The sequence below is a fragment of the Macaca nemestrina genome, chromosome 5 (genome assembly GCF_043159975.1).
Source record: "Macaca nemestrina isolate mMacNem1 chromosome 5, mMacNem.hap1, whole genome shotgun sequence".
Taxonomy (NCBI): Eukaryota; Metazoa; Chordata; class Mammalia; order Primates; family Cercopithecidae; genus Macaca; species Macaca nemestrina.
In genome coordinates, this window is record NC_092129.1 from 71,739,450 (window position 1) to 71,755,882 (window position 16,433).

The following is a 16,433-nucleotide window of genomic DNA, read 5'->3' on the forward strand; positions in this document are numbered from 1 at the left end:
GCCTCAGCATCCTAAGTAGCTGGGATTACAGGGTGTGCCACAATGCCCAGCTAATTTTTTGTAGTTTTAGTAGAGACAGGGTTTCACCATGTTGGCCATGCTGGTCTTGAACTCTTGACCTCAAGTGATCCGCCCACCTTGGCCTCCCAAAGTGCTGGGATTACAGGAGTGAGCCAGCATGCCCAGCCAAGTTATGCTTATAGTTTTAACTTTTTTATTATTATTCTTATTTCTTGAAGCTTTCCACTATGCATGGTGACTAGGAGTGTTCACTGCTTAGTTACTTTCAAGGTAAATATTGTACATAAGCAGAATGAAAGGAAAAGGTATGGGAAGCATGATATATAAAGGATTTATATCTTGTTAACTATGGTATTCACAAAACAACATGTTTAAAAATTAGTTGAAAAGAGATCTTTCTTCCTATCATCTTCCCTTCCTGTTGAATTTGACAATCAAGTACATTTGGCATTACAGACTTTCCAACTTACCAGAGCAGTTGGTTTATTTCACAAAGGACTGGTTCTCTCTAAAGGCACAGACAAAGGCACAAGCAAAAACTGCTCATCTTCTGTGCCAAGAACATGAGGGCCTCCATATGTCTGGGGAAAATGTGGGCACCAAATTGGTAGACAAAATAAAATTCAATAAGATCGCTCTTACCCTCTTCTCCAATCATAGGTATTTCTCTAACAGCATAAAAGATTTTTGTTAAATTGATATGAAGTGGTATATTTCATTTACATTCACTTGCTCTGGGAGGCTCTAGATATTTTAGTAAACCAACAGACATTTGATTTTTGAGCAACATGTTTTCCCATTGAGCATATGGAGGTTAATTTATTTTTAAACATTAAATAGACATGCATCTTACAGTAACTAAAACTACCTAAAGCACTTTCCTGTTTGTCTCAAACTTTCTTTTTTCTTAGAGACAGTGTCTCACTCTGGTTTCCCAGGCTGGAGGGCAGTGACATGATCAGGGCTCACTGCAGCCTCAACCTTGTGGGCTCAAGTGATCCTTCTACCGCCTCAGCCTCCTGAGTAGCTGGGACTACAGATGTGCACCACCACGTCTAATTAATTTTTTTATTTTTATTTTTTGTAGAAATGGCATCTCGCTATGTTCCTCAGGCTGGTCTTGAACTCTTGGCCTCAAGTGATCCTCCTGCTTTGGCCTCCTACAGTTTAGCAAGTGCAAGATAAATGTCTGTTGAATTGGATTTAATTCAGCAGCCAGATATCTGCTGTGTTCAGAATGAGTAAGCACAAACTCCAGAGACCACGTTGACTATTATACATTTACAGACTGCGTGTCCACTGAAGAAATAGCTACATGTAATGAATTCCTTCTTTTGTTGTAGCTGTTATGAATATATTTATAAGGAAAAATCCCCAAAATACATGCTTAAATATGTAGTATATATTATAGTTAAATGAAGTTTTTCTCCTCTAGAAAAATCTCCCTTTTTCTTTCGTTATAGCATTTTTGGTAGTGAGTATTATTTACTTTTTATATGATGATGATTTTTATAAATACATACATATTTTCATTTTTCTAAGACTACGAATTGATCCACGAGCTCCATCTAATTTAGTAGTAGTATCACTGCATTGATGAAGTGGTAATAAAAGCACCACCCCTTTATTACATTTAAACAAAGTAAGAAAAAGGAAATATTTCCTGGGCCTTAGGGAGAAAAAAGCTTAGGCTCAGATATTCAGATGCAGAAACTGATACGGTTTGGCTGTGTCCCCACCCAAATCTCATCTTGAATTATAGCTCCCATGATTCCCATGTGTTGTAGGAGGGACAGGGTGGGAGGTAATTGAATCATGGGGGCGGGCCTTTCCTACTCTATTCTCATGATAGTGAATAAGTCTCACGAGATCTGACGGTTTTATAAAGGGGATTTTCCCTGGGCAAGCTCTTTTATCTTGCCTGCTGCCTTGTGAGATGTGTCTTCCACCTTCTGCCATTATTGTGAGGCCTCCCCACCCACGTGGAACTGTGAGTCTATTAAACCTGTTTCTTTTGTAAATTGCCCCGTCTCAGGTATGTCTTTGTCAGAAGTGTGAAAACTGGCTAATACAAAAACTGAATATACACATCAAATTTTTTTTTTTTTTTTTGAGACAGAGTCTCGCTCTGTCGCCCAGGTTGGAGTGCAGTGGCCTGATCTCGGCTCACTGCAAGCTCCGCCTCCCGGGTTCATGCCATTCTCCTGCCTCAGCCTCCCATGTAGCTGGGACCACAGGTGCCAGCCACCACGCCCAGCTAATTTTTTTTTTTTGTATTTTTAGTAGAGATGGGGTTTCACCGTGTTAGCCAGGATGGTTTCGATCTCCTGACCTCATGATCCACCCGTCTCAGCCTCCCAAAGTGCTGGGATTACAGGCGTGAGCCACCTAAAATATTAGGCGTGAGCCCGGCCTAAAATATTAAAATAATTACTCTTTAAGTAATTTAATTAAGTCATATTTGCCAGTTTTTCATAAACTCAGTGGTCTCTTAGCAATACTTCCCATAATGAATTAGCTTCAAGAGTTTCAAAATAGCATCATGGGAATGTAGTATCCTCTTCATTTGCAAAGTTAAAAGAAAGTCTACCATTTGTAGAGTGCAAGAAGAAGGGCAACGTGGCAATTAGTCATCACAGTGGATGAATCTGAAGAATTCAAAATTCTTGAATCTGGGTAAGTCTGGTCTCCGTATGCGGGTACAGAAGCAGGTAACATATAAATATATATTCAATATGTGATCTATCTGACACATAATACAATAGCCAACAAGAGTATTTTATGGTATAATTAACAGTGTTATTTTTCATCTAGCTGTGCTTCCATGTTAATCCAGATGTTTTGCTGCTGTTCATCCTTGTCCCGGAGAGAAACCTAATAATAAGAAATTTAAGTGATGTTATTATCTTTCTTAATAGATCAGAGGCCTATTCTGAGTCTTACACCATAATCAAACAGAGAACAAACATCTGGATTTAATTTTCACCCTTCTTGTGAGATAACAAACAGCACACTCCAAGAAAACGTACTGCTTCTTTAATAATTTCGATACTACAAATTCACAGGAGAGAAAAATTATCATTCTGAGTGTATTAAAAAAGTAAATCCAGCCTCTTGAGTCCTCAAATTATCACCAATTTTAAAATGGACAAGTCACTGGCTAATAATGACTACACAAGCCTGCCAAGGAAAACATCACTGTAGGCTGCTCTAGTAAGTGCTTGGAATACAGAGGAAGAATGCTTTTTGTGCAGTACTATTTGGATCTACTTATCTGATGGCATTAGGTTATCACACACCCACAGGGCTTTCCAGAACTCCTCCCACTTCCTGCCCTTGACATGCTGAGCAATCCTACATTGGTGACACTATCAGATCAAAGAACTAAAAATGTCTTTGACTCCCAAAGGAATAATGACAAAAGAACAACAAATGCTTGGAATTAGTGGTCTGGACACTCTGTCTACCAGAGCCAGATACATCAGGGTTTTTTGCCTAATTTTTAGATAAAGATGAATAAATTGTGAAAAGTTGAAAGAGGCTTGGTCAGTTCCTTTGGTAAGAATCCCAAACTACTAATTATAAAACTTATCATTATGTAACTAAAATTCTACTGCCTTTCTATAGTAAGAATTAAAATCCATTGGCCAGATTCATTTGAGTCAAGTGTATTGAAGGATATTATTTTATTTACATTGTTATGTCTTCTATTGTTTACTTATCCTACAAAAGCAATGGCATTATGAAATCATATACATATCCTATAGCATATAAAGTCAGACACAAACACTCTAACAAGGTGCTACAAATCAATGGATGAAGATGAAATATATGAAATGATATCTGGTAGGTGAAACGTAGAAGATGAGGTAACTGGAGACACAAGAACTACCTGGAAAATAAAAGGTGCAGCTTGGGTTGAACCAAAAAATAATGTGAGACCTGAAGAGATTCTGTACATTCTACAAAATGTCTCCCCTTTAGTGCCAACAACAGCCAGCAAAGTCCAGTAATACTCATCAGGACTGACCACTCCATTAAATGCAGTAGCAGTTGACAAGCCCTATGACTTCACATATAGTGAGTAACAAAGGCAAACAGTTTAACAAGAGGATAGCTCTGATGTGGCACAAACCTTAGAAGAAGTGATGAAACAAAACAACAGATGGCGAGAGGCTAAGGAACAGTTGCCATGACCCAAGTGAGAAGGAACTGAGAGTCCAAACAGATCTCACCTATGCATGGCTTTCTTTTAGACACCAGAACATAAAATGTATAATCCAAGCAATACTTTTTATTCAAATGGCTGGTAAAGGGTGATAATTTTGTTCAAAAAACCTCACAATTTAAAAATTTTTCCTATTTTTTTTAAAAAGCAAGCAGAAACCTTTCTTTTTGGCATCTTCTCCTTTGTCTTACATAGAAACTGAAGTGCAGAATCTTAAGACTGCTTATGGCTGAGTAGAAGCTACGGTAACTTTTTTCCTTAGGGTAGAAGTATCTGTTTGCTGGCAAATAATGCAAAACAAGAAACCAAAGGATCTGCTGAAAATCTACTTCTGTATTTCTCTTTTAACTAATGACAGTCATTTAGCTCCAGTCTTCATGTTCACGTTCCCCTTTCTTCTTGGCTTTGCTTCAGGTCTAAATTTTCCTTGATGTTCAGGGAAACGAAGAGATGGGAAGGAACTGGGGTCACTGGAGGAAAGTTTTCCTCTAGATGGCTCTTTATTTTATAAAGAAAAAAACGAGATAGAGTCAGAAAAGTTTTCAGCAATTTAGAATATGAATGTATGCACTGTGAAATTAAAAATTCTTACTTAAATGAAGCTATGGTAAAAATAATATTTTAATAAAGAACTAAATGTCCAGTGAAGGTCTGAACACACAGTTTCATCTTTTCTAAATGGGAAACATGCTGTGATTTTTCCCATGTATTTACAATGTCTTAAAGTTGCAAGCTTAAAATCAGACAATTTGGGAAGATAACCTTCCAAATCTAAGAAAACAGCCAAAGAAACTTCTCACTCTGAGAAGTGAGGAAGCTTTGCTTATTCGAATGGATATGGGATATATGCTGAATGGTTTACACCGAGCTAGGGAGCAGCCATTCAAATCAAAAGCAGAAACATTGGCAGAGGTCAACAGTGAGTCAAGTCAGATGCCTAAAAATAGGAAGCAAAGCATTTGATAATTATTGGGAGACAGGATTTAAGGATGATGTGATCATTGTCAAGGCCATGATCAATAGTAGACCTGGCTAGGCACAGGGTTAATTTAATTGAAGAAATTGAGATTCACCTAAGTGGGTACTCATCCTTATCCATGGGTTAATAAATATATTTTAGGCAAACCAAAGAATAAGGAGCAATAGGTTGAGGTTGACATTTAACTGTCAACACCATTGAGATATCTGGTAGGGCAAAAAAGGCAAATACAAGACAGCCCACTGTAGCCTACACAAGATGAGGAAACTTCGCAGCAGGATTAGAATGTAGATGCCTAACTTTCCCAATATGTAAAGAATCCAGGCAGACTGCTATCCTGCTGAAGAGGTATGGGTAAAAATGAAGTTCAGGCCACAGGCAGGAGGAGCCCTTAAACACTCACAGAAAACACGACAAACCATCATCGAAATGCTTGTGGAGTCACTAGACTTAGCAATAGTTCTGAGAATCTAACCGGAGTTGCAGTTTGAATGGAAATTAAATGTCGTTGAGATGACTGGTTCCTATGATGAGATCCCAGCAGTAGATAAAATGAGAATATCTAAACAGGAGGGAGGGGAATGTCCACTCATTACTGATTCCTTACTGACCCCCTTATACTCAGAAGTAGACTGTGTGTAAAAAGTAACACCTGCCTTTGAAATTCATCCCCAGGGTTCACCTGGCCATTCTGAACTTGCCTACCCACATGCTCCTTGTCCTGGATGGTCTTGCCCCTGGGTCTCCACTCATTTTGATCCAGTGCCTGTGCTCCTTTGATGCTAAAGTCAGGAGCTTGGAGGTAAGTTGCCTAATACACCTTCTGTACTCTCCTCTCTGCCTCCGTCCCAACTTCGTCAACCCTCAGCTTGAGAAAGACTTGGATATTGATATGGGTTAAGTTGTGCCACCTCCACCCGCTGACACCACCAAATTCATCTGTTGAAGTTCTAACCTCCAGGACTTCAGAATGTGACCTTATTTGGAGACAAAAGTCTTTCAAGTTAAAGTAAGATCATTAGGGTGGGCCCTAATCTGCAATAACTGGTGTCCTTAGAAAGAGGGGAAATTTGGACATGGAAATACCCATAGGAAGACAATGTGAAGAAGACACAGGGAGAAGACAGCCATCTACAAACCAAGGAGAGAGGCTTGGAACACATCCTTCCCTCCCAGCCCTCAGAAGGAGCCACCCTACTGAAATCTTGATTTTGGACTTCTAGCTTCCAGAACCAAGAGACAATGCATTGCTATGGTTCAAGTCACCCAGTTATGATACTTTAAAATGACCATCCCCCCAAGGTAATACAGGCACATCTGCACAAAGTGAAGAATGAAGGTGATGTTAATTAGTACTTTCCACAGGCCCATGTTACTCAATTCCTCATTTAAACAAAATGCCTCTGGTTATATGTGTTTTTGTTATTTTCAATCCTTTCTGGAACACGTAAGTTATGAATACAGATTTCTTGTGATCTGAAACTAGACCCACAGTTGTTTCCTCTTTTTATTCATACCTGTTGAGTTTTAAGTAGCTACTATTCATAGAAAGAAGAAAAAAAGAAAGAAAAAGGGAGAGAGAGAGGAAAGGAGGGAGAGACATAACAAAAACTGATGAAGGTGTGTGTGTACCTTTCTGAGGCAGCAAAAAAGAGAAGTTCTCCTGTAAGAGCTGGCTTAAATGGAGAGGTGCCCCCTTTTGTTGCATTTCAAGGAAAGACAAACAGGTCATACCCATAAAATGAAGAAAAGAACAGGAGAAGCAAATATGAGCCAAGTAAGGGTGGAGAAGCAGCACCAGGGGTCAACCAGGGCAGAGGATCTTTGTATTTCAGACTCAGATCACTAGCCTGCAGGTAAAACAATCATTGCCAGGAACATGAGACAGGACTTTAGCTTCTTGGCGCCCAATTCTTTGAGAATTTCTCCCAACTTCTCACTCTCACTCACAGCACAAGTTGATGAGGCTGAGAACTGAGGCAGTTGCCTGGGTGACTCAAGGAATAGGAAAATTAACTCCAGTATCTATGCCTATATATTACATCAGAGTTGAGGGAGACATTTTTGGTCTTCCTCCCTGATTTCCATGCTATATTCCACAACATAATGACTAAATTTGGCTTTAACATATCACAGGTGGTTGTCATTTGCAAAAATGAGTTTACGCCATTTTAAATGAAAATGCTACGGACTGTTCTGTCCTTAGCCACAGGATAGTAAGTCTGATCAAAGGAAATGAAGCAGCATCTCCTGACATAAGTTCCGTTTCAGAACTTCCCATGCAAGTTGGGGGATGTGGATATGACAGGAGTTATTGTTTCTGGGTTAGGTAGTTTGGCTGTATTTGAAGAAAACAGTTGGAGACTTTATCTGAAAATATTCCATAGTAATGGAAAATTTATGCAAATTCATCTGTCTATTCTATATCTAGAATATATATGTATATGTGTTCTAAAATATATAGATATGTATATCTATACATACATATATGTGGATGGTTTGAGCCCAGGAATTCAAGGGTTATACAAACTCATCTATTTATTTTATATACATATAGAAACACATACATATTTTTTATATATATACATATATACATATATAGATGTACTATCTATATATAATATAAATGTATCTATATATGTGTATATATATCTATATCTGTATATATAACTATGTATATCTATACCTAGAACATATATATGTATATATGCATATATGTTCTAGATATAAAATAGAGAGATGAGTTTACATAAATTTTCCATTACTAAGTAATATTTTCAGATAAAGTCTCTAACCTTTTATATATAGATATAGATATAGATATGTGCATGTGTGTGTGTGTGTGTGTGTGTGTGTGTGTGTAGTGGTATTGGGAAGGGATTATCACTTTATACTGTTCTATGTTGGTTGAATTTTAAGAAACTTGCACCACTATACAATCTGAGGAAATTAAGCTTGATTTATTTATTTATTTTTGAGACAGGGTCTCACTCTGTCACCCCAGCTGGAGTGCAGTAGTGTAATCACAGCTCACCGCAGCCTCAACCTCTGGGCTCAGATGATCCTCCCACCTCAGCCTTCCAAATAGCTGGGATTACAGGGTGTACACCACCTCACCTGGCTAATTTTTCTATTTTTCGTAGAGATAAGGTTTTGCCATGTTGCCAAGGACGGTCTTGAATTTCTAGACTTAAATGATCCACCTACCCCAGCCACCCAAAGTGCTAGAATTACAGGCATCAGCCACTGTGCCCATCCCAGCTTTTTTAATTTTGGAAAAAAATTTTAGAAACCTATCCAATAATTTTTGGGGGCTGGGCACAGTGGCTCACACCTATAGTCCTAGTACTTTGGGAAGTCAAAGTAGGCAGATCATTTGAGCACAGAAGTTTGAGACCAGTCTGGGAAACATAGTGAGGCCCCCTTCCCACTATCTCTACAAAAAAATACAAAAAAAAAATAGCTGGGTGGTGGTGTGTGCCTATAGTCCCAGCTACTCAGGAGGCTGAGGTAGGAGGATAACTTGAGCCCAGGAGGTCAAGTCTGCACTGAAACAGAATAAGACCCTATCTGAAAGAAAGAGAGGGAGAAGAGAGAGAGAGAGAGAGAGAGAGAAAGAAAAGAAAGAAAAGAAAGAAAAGAAAGAAAAGATTTTTTTGGTTAATGTTAATAGAATTCTAAAAATTAACAACTATATTTTATAAAGAATATCTTTGCTTAAAATACAGAAATCTTACTAGTTTTCCATTTGAATTAATTTCTCATCTAAAGAAGCAACGATGAAATCTCGTATTTTCTAGGCATCACATTTTCTATGTTAAACTATTAAATAGCTAACTAGGAATGAAGAAATAAAAAATGGAATCATGTTTCCTCTCTTAAATCAGAAACAAAAGTTACTTGGTACTTCAAAGTACTGATTGTCCTTGAGATGTAAAGGGAATGTCTAATGTTCCCCATCAATAATCTGACCCACATCAGAAGCTATTTTGGATAACAGGAAATAGTTATCTTTATCAAACATATAAAAGTTCATGTTAATATGTGGCTGATTGTAAAGCGACCCTGCCAAGAAGAAATGCATTAGAGCGTTTCAGTCTGGTGGCCTGTACTTAAGGCTGAGTCAACACTTCCATGATACAGCTTCATCTTTGAGGCTCCAATAACTGAGCCAATTAAAACCAATTCCAGGTTAAAACTCCACACATAGCTTTCTGAGCAGAAAGGCTCTCTTTACAGAAACAATTTTACTTTTCTAAATGCACATCTTTAAAGATATTTTTATAGTTGTGATTAAGGCTTGGGATTTTTGCTAATTTAAAAAGGTACTTTTTTCTTTTTCTTGGATGTGTATGTGTTCATTAGAGTATTGCTTGGTTTTAAATAAAATAGGCAGAGTATGCTATTCAAGTGGTTCCTACCTTCCCAAAGCAAAGTTAAAATATTAAGTTCAGGAAAGTAATAATTAACAACTATTCTTCCTAAATGTCTTGGACACGAAACCGGAGCCAGTTTCCCCTAGGATAATGAAGAGTGCGTTAACATTACAAATCTGTGGTTTAAATACCCTCCATGTTCGCAGTCTGTGGCTTGGCAGTGCTTGGAGAGAAAGAGCCACAGTTTGTTGTCTGTGACCCAGTGGCCATCTGTAGTGTGGCAAGAAGGGGATCTCATTGGCATTTCTGTCATAATGTGGCCTAGTTCCTAAAACCTGGCATGAGGATTAAAGTGATGAAGGGCCAGGGTCCAAGCTGAAGACGAAGTGTAGAAGAACACAGGGAGACTCTAGGGACTACCCAGCATTAGCCCAGGAAGGACCTAAACCAGCAATTCCCTGCAAAATATTGCAAAAGCAAAATTGCGATTACAATCTGGTCACAACTTTACAGTTCCTGAAGGGCCAACACATAGCTGTCAGTTGCAGAGTTAGAATCTTACCTTTAACAGTATCTGGATCACAGGAGATGCTCCATTTATATGTGTCTTAGGAATAAAGCATCTACTAAATTGCCACTCTGACTGCATTTTACCAATAAAAGAGCACACAAATGCAAAGAAATGAATGAATCATATGGCAAAGTTTTCAAAAGAGAGTGTCCTTATTTTTTTAACCTATAGCCTGATAGTTAAAATTTACTAGTTCATGTGACTACAGTGTGTAAGGAAGTCCTATAGAAAACTGTTTGCAACAGCCCTTCTGAAGCAACAGAAAAAAAATGATGTCGAGATTTTTTTTCATATATTTGTTGGCCAACATCACAGATCAATAGAGAAATGCAAATCAAAACCGCAATGAGATACTATCTCATGCCAGTCAGAATGGTGATTATTAAAAAGTCAAGAAACAATAGATGCTGGCAAAGCTGTGGAGAAATAGGAACACTTTTACACTGTTGGTGGGAGTGTAAATTAGTTCAACCATTGTGGAAGACAGTGTGCTGATTCCTCAAGGATGTAGAACCAGAAATACCATTTGACCCAACAATCCCATTACTGGGTATATACCCAAAGGAATCTAAATCATTCTATTATCAAGATACATGCACACGTTTATTGCAGCATTATTTACAATAGCAAAGACATAGAACCAATCCAAATGCCCACCAATGATAGACTGGATAAAGAAAATGTGGTACATATACACCATGGAATGCCATACAGCCATAAAAAGGAATGAGATCATGTCCTTTGCAGGGATATGAATGAAGCTGGAAGCCATCATCCTCAGCAAACTAACACAGGAACAGAAAACCAAACACTGCCTGTTGTCACTCATAAGTGAGCTGAACAATGAGAACACATGGACACAGGGAGAGGAACAACATACACCGGGGCCTGTTGAGGGGTGAGGGGCAAGGGGAAGGAACCTAGATGATGGGTTAATAGGTGCAGCAGACCACCATGGCACATGTTAACCTATGTAACAAACCTGCACATTCTGCACGTGCATCCTGGAACTTAAAATAAATAAAAAATAAAAATAAATAATAAAAAACACTAAAATGACGAACTAAAGCATGTGCACTCTCTTGCTCTCTCTCTCTCTCTCTCTCTTTCTCTCTCTCTTTTCAAAGGCACACCATGGACAAGGTGAATTCATTAATATCCATTCAGTAAATATTTAGTGACTATTTACCTCATTTTGCAAAGTTGAAAAAGATACTGGCTATGGCCTCAATAGCTCTAACTATTTATAATAAGTGCTCTAATTACAGGTAAATGCAGTGTTCATAATTTTATATAAATTAAGCACACACTAAATATTAGTCATGCTTTTTAACTCAGAAGAGAGCTAAAAAGGCCATGTTTCTTAATGAAGTATATAATTTTATCACAAGGGAAAATGCTTGCAATTTCATAACTCTGGAGAGGGTCAGACACTCTAGAATCCAGTCCTATTTTGCCTTAACTAAATGCATGACTTTGTACCAGTCCATCTTTAGGAACCTCAATTTCTTGTCTCTAAAAATCAGTCAGGGCAGGGTGCAGTGGCTCATGCTTATAATCCCAGCAATTTGCAAGGCCAAGGCAAGCAGATCACAAGGTCAGGAGGTGATCATCCTGGCCAACACGGTGAAACCTCATCTCTACTAAAAATATAAAAATTAGCTGGGTGTGGTGGCACACACCTGTAGTCCCAGTTTCTCAGGAAGCTGAGGCAGAAGAATCACATGAATCTGGGAGGCAGAGGTTGCAGTGAGCCAAGATCATGCCACTGCACTCCAGTGTGGTGACAGAGTGAGACTCTGTCACAAAAAAAAAAAAAAGAACGAAAAATCAGAGTTAAACAAGCTGATTTTGAAAGATTTTTCCAGACCCATTCCAAGATGGCCAAATAGGAAACGCTCCAATCTGCAGCTCCCAGCATGATTGACACAGAAGACGGATGATTTCTGCATTTCTAGCTGAGGTACCTGGTTCATCTCAATGGAACTGGTTGGACAGTGGGTGCAGCCTATGGGGGGCAAGCTGATGAAGCAGGGCGGGCGTCACCTCACCCAGGAAGCACAAGGGGTCAGGGGATTTCCCTTTCCTAGCCAAGGGAAGCCGTGACAGACTGTACCTGGAAAAACAGGACACTTATGCCCAAATACTGTGCTTTTCCCAAGGTCTTAGCAACCAGCAGACAAGGAGATTCTCTCCTGTGCCTGGCTTAGCAAGTCCCACACCCATGGAGCCTTGCTCACTGCTAGCACAGCAGCATGAGATTGAACTGGTAGGTGGCAACTGGCTGGGGGAGGGGTGTCCTCCATTGCTGAGGCTTAAGTAGGTAAACAAAATGGCAGGGAAGCTCAAAATGGGCAGAGCCCATGCAGGTCAGCAAGACTTACTGCCTCTATACACTCCACCTCTGTGGGCAGGGCATAGCTGAACAAAAGGCAACAGACAGCTTCTGCAGACTTAAATGTCCCTGTCTGACAGCTCTGAAGAGAGCAGTGGTTCTTCCAGCATGGCATTTGAGCTCTGAGAAAGGACAGACTGTCTCCTCAAGTGAGTCCCTGAACCCCGTGTAGCCTAACTGGGAGACACCCCCCCCACTGGGGCCGACAGACACCTCATATAGGTAGGTGCCCCACTGGCATGAAGCTTCCAGAGGAAGGATCAGGCAGCAATATTTACTGTTCTGCAACATTTGCTGTTCTGCAGCCTCCACTGGTGATGCCCAAGCAAACCGGGTCTGGAGTGGACCTCCAGCAAACTCCGACAGATTTGCAGCTGAGGGACCTGACTGTTAGAAGGAAAACTAACAAACAGAAAGGAATAGCATCAACATCAACAAAAAGGACATCTACACCAAAACCCCATCTGTAGGTCACCAATATCAAAAACCAAAGGTAGATAAAACCACAAAGATGGGGAGAAACCAGAGCAGAAAAGCTGAAAATTCTAAAAACCAGAACACCTCTTCTCCTCCAAAGGATCACAGCTCCTCACCAGCAATGGAACAACACTGGAAGGAGAATGACTTTGACAAGTTGACAGAAGTAGGCTTCAGAAGGTCGGTAATAACGAACTTCTCCGAGCTAAAGGAGCATGTTCAAACCCATCACGAGGAAGCTAAAAATCTTGAAAAAAGGTTAGACGAATGGCTAACTAGAATAAACACTATATAGAAGACCTTAAATGAACTGATGGAGCTGAAAACCATGGCATGAAAACTTCATGATGCATGCACAAGCTTCAATAGCCAATTCAATCAAGTGGAAGAAAGGGTATCAGCGATTGAAGATCAAATTAATGAAATTAAGTGAGAAGACAAGGTTAGAGAGAAAGGAGTAAAAGGAAATGAGCAAAGCCTACAAAAATAGGGGACTATGTGATAAGACCAAATCTACGTTTGATTGGTATACCTGAAAGTGATGGGGAGAATGGAACCAAGTTGGAAAACACTCTTCAGGATATTATCCAGGAGAACTTCCCCAACCTAGCAAGGCAGGCCAACATTCCAATACAGGAAATAGAGAAAACACCAAAAAGATACTCCTAGAGAAGAGCAGCCCCAAGACACATAATTGTCAGATTTGCCAAGGTTGAAATGAAGGAAAAATGTTAAGTGCAGCCAGAGAGAAAGGTCGAGTTACCCATAAAGAGAAGCCCATCAGACTAACAGCCCATCAGACTAACGGGATCTCTCAGCAGAAACCCAATGAGCCAGAAGAGAGTGGGGGCCAATATTCAACAATGTTAAAGAAAAGAATTTTCAACCCAGAATTTCATATCCAGCCAAACTAAGTTTCATAAATGAAAGAGAAATAAAATCCTTTACAGAGAAGCAAATGCTGAGAGATTTTTGTCACCACTAGTACTGCCTTACAAGAACTCATGAAGGAAGCACTAAACATGGAAAGAAACAATCGCTACCAGCCACTGTAAAAACATGCCAAATTGTAAAGACCATTGACACTATGAAGAAACTGCATCAATTAATGGGCAAAATAACCACCTAACATCATAATGACAGGATCAAATTCACACATAACAATATTAACCTTAAATGTAAATGGTCTAAATGCCTCAATTAAAAGACACACACTGGCAAATCGGATAAAGAGTCAAGACCCATCAGTGTGCTGCATTCGGAAGACCCATCTCATGTGCAGAGATACACATAGGCTCAAAATAAAGGGACGAAGGAAGATCTACCAAGCAAATGGAAAGCAAAAAAAAAAAAAAAAAAAGCAGGAGTTGCAATTCTACTCCCTGATAAAACAGACTTTAAACCATCAAAGATCATAAGAGACAAAGAAGGCTATTACATAATAATAAAGGGATCAATTCAAAAAGAAGATCTAACTATCCTAAATATATATGCACCCAATAGAGGAGCACACAGATTCATAAAGCAAGTCCTTGGAGACCTACAAAGAGACTTAGACTCTCACACAATAATAATGGGAGACTTTAACACCCCACTGTCAACATTAGACAGATCAATGAGACAGAAGGTTAACAAGGAAATTCAGGACTTGAACTCAGCTCTGCACCAAGCAGACCTAACAGACATCTACAGAACTCTCCACCCCAAATCAACAGAGCATACATTCTTCTCAGCACTACATGGCACTATTCTAAAATTGACCACATAATTGGAAGTAAACCACTCCTCGGCAAATGTAAAAGAACAGAAATCACAACAAACTGTCTCTCAGACCACAGTGCAATTAAATTAGAACTCAGGATTGAGAAACTCACTCAAAATCACACAACTACATGGAAACTGAATAACCTGCTCCTGAATGACTGCTGGGTAAATAACAAAATGAAGGCAATAACAAAGATGTTCTTTGAAACCAATGAGAACAAAGACGCAACATACCAGAATCTCTGGGACACATTTAAAGCAGTGTGTAGAAGGAAATTTTTAGCACTAAATGCCCACAAGAGAAAGCAGGAAAGATCTAAAATGGACACCCTAATACCACAGTTAAAAAAACCAGAAAAGCAAGAGCAAACAAATTCAAAAGCAAGCAGAAGGCAAGAAATAACTAAGATCAGAGCAGAACTGAAAGAGATAGGAAAACAAAAAGCCCTTCAAAAAAATCAATGAATCCAGAAGCTGTTTTTTTGAAAAGATCAACAAAATTGATAGACCACTAGCAAGACTAATAAAGAAGAAAAGAGAGAAGAAAGACGCAATAAAAAAATGATAAAGGGGATATCACCACCGATCCCACAGAAATACAAAGTACCATCAGAGAATACTATAAACACCTCTATGCAAATAAACTAGAAAATCTAGAAGAAATGGATAAATTCCTGGACACATACACCCTCCCAAGACTAAACCAGGAAGAAGCTGAATCTCTGAATAGACCAATAAAAGGTTCTGAAATGGAGGCAATAAATAATGGCCTACCAACCAAAAAAAAGTCCAGGACCAGATGGATTCACAGCCAAATTCTACCAGAGGTACAAAGAGGAGCTGGTACTATTCCTTTTGAAACTATTCCAATCAATAGAAAAAGAGGGATTCCTCCCTAACTCATTTTATGAGGCTGGAATTATCCTGATACCAAAGGCTGGCAGAGACACAACAAAAAAAAGAGAATTTTAGACCCATATCCCTGATGAACATCAATGCAAAAATCCTCAATAAAATACTGGCAAACCGAATCCAGCAGCATATCAAAAAGCTTATCCACCACGATCAAGTTGGCTTCATCCCTGGGATGCAAGGCTGGTTCAACATATGCAAATAAATAAACGTAATCCATCACATAAACAGAACCAAGGACAAAAACCACATTATTATCTCAATAGGTGCAGAAAAGGCCTTTGAAAAAGTTCAACAGCCCTTCATGCTAAAAACTCTCAATAAACTAGGTATTGAGGGAACATATCTCAAAATAGTAAGAGCTATTTATGACAAACCCACAGCCAATATCATATTGAATGGGCAAAATCTGGAAGCATTCCCTTTGAAAACTGGCACAAGACAAGGATGCCCTCTCTCACCACTCCTAGTCAACACAGTGTTGGAAGTTCTGGCCAGGGCAATCATGCAAGAGAAAGAAATAAGGGGTATTCAATTAGGAAAAGAGGAAGTCAAATTGTCCCTGTTTGCAGATGACATGATTGTATATTTAGAAAACCCCATTGTCTCAGCCCAAAATCTCCTTAAGCTGATAAGCAACTTCACCAAAGTCTCAGGATACAAAATCAATGTGCAAAAGTCACAAGCATTCCTGTACACCAACAACAAAC

At 39.2% G+C, this 16,433-nt stretch overlaps 1 protein-coding gene across 13 annotated transcripts in view; it reads right to left on the reverse strand.

Moving 5' to 3' along the window:
• The window catches only part of LOC105489042 (spectrin repeat containing nuclear envelope protein 1), a 536,331-nt gene that overhangs the window by 495,557 nt on the left and 24,341 nt on the right, over positions 1 to 16,433 (reverse strand). The window lies entirely within an intron of this gene.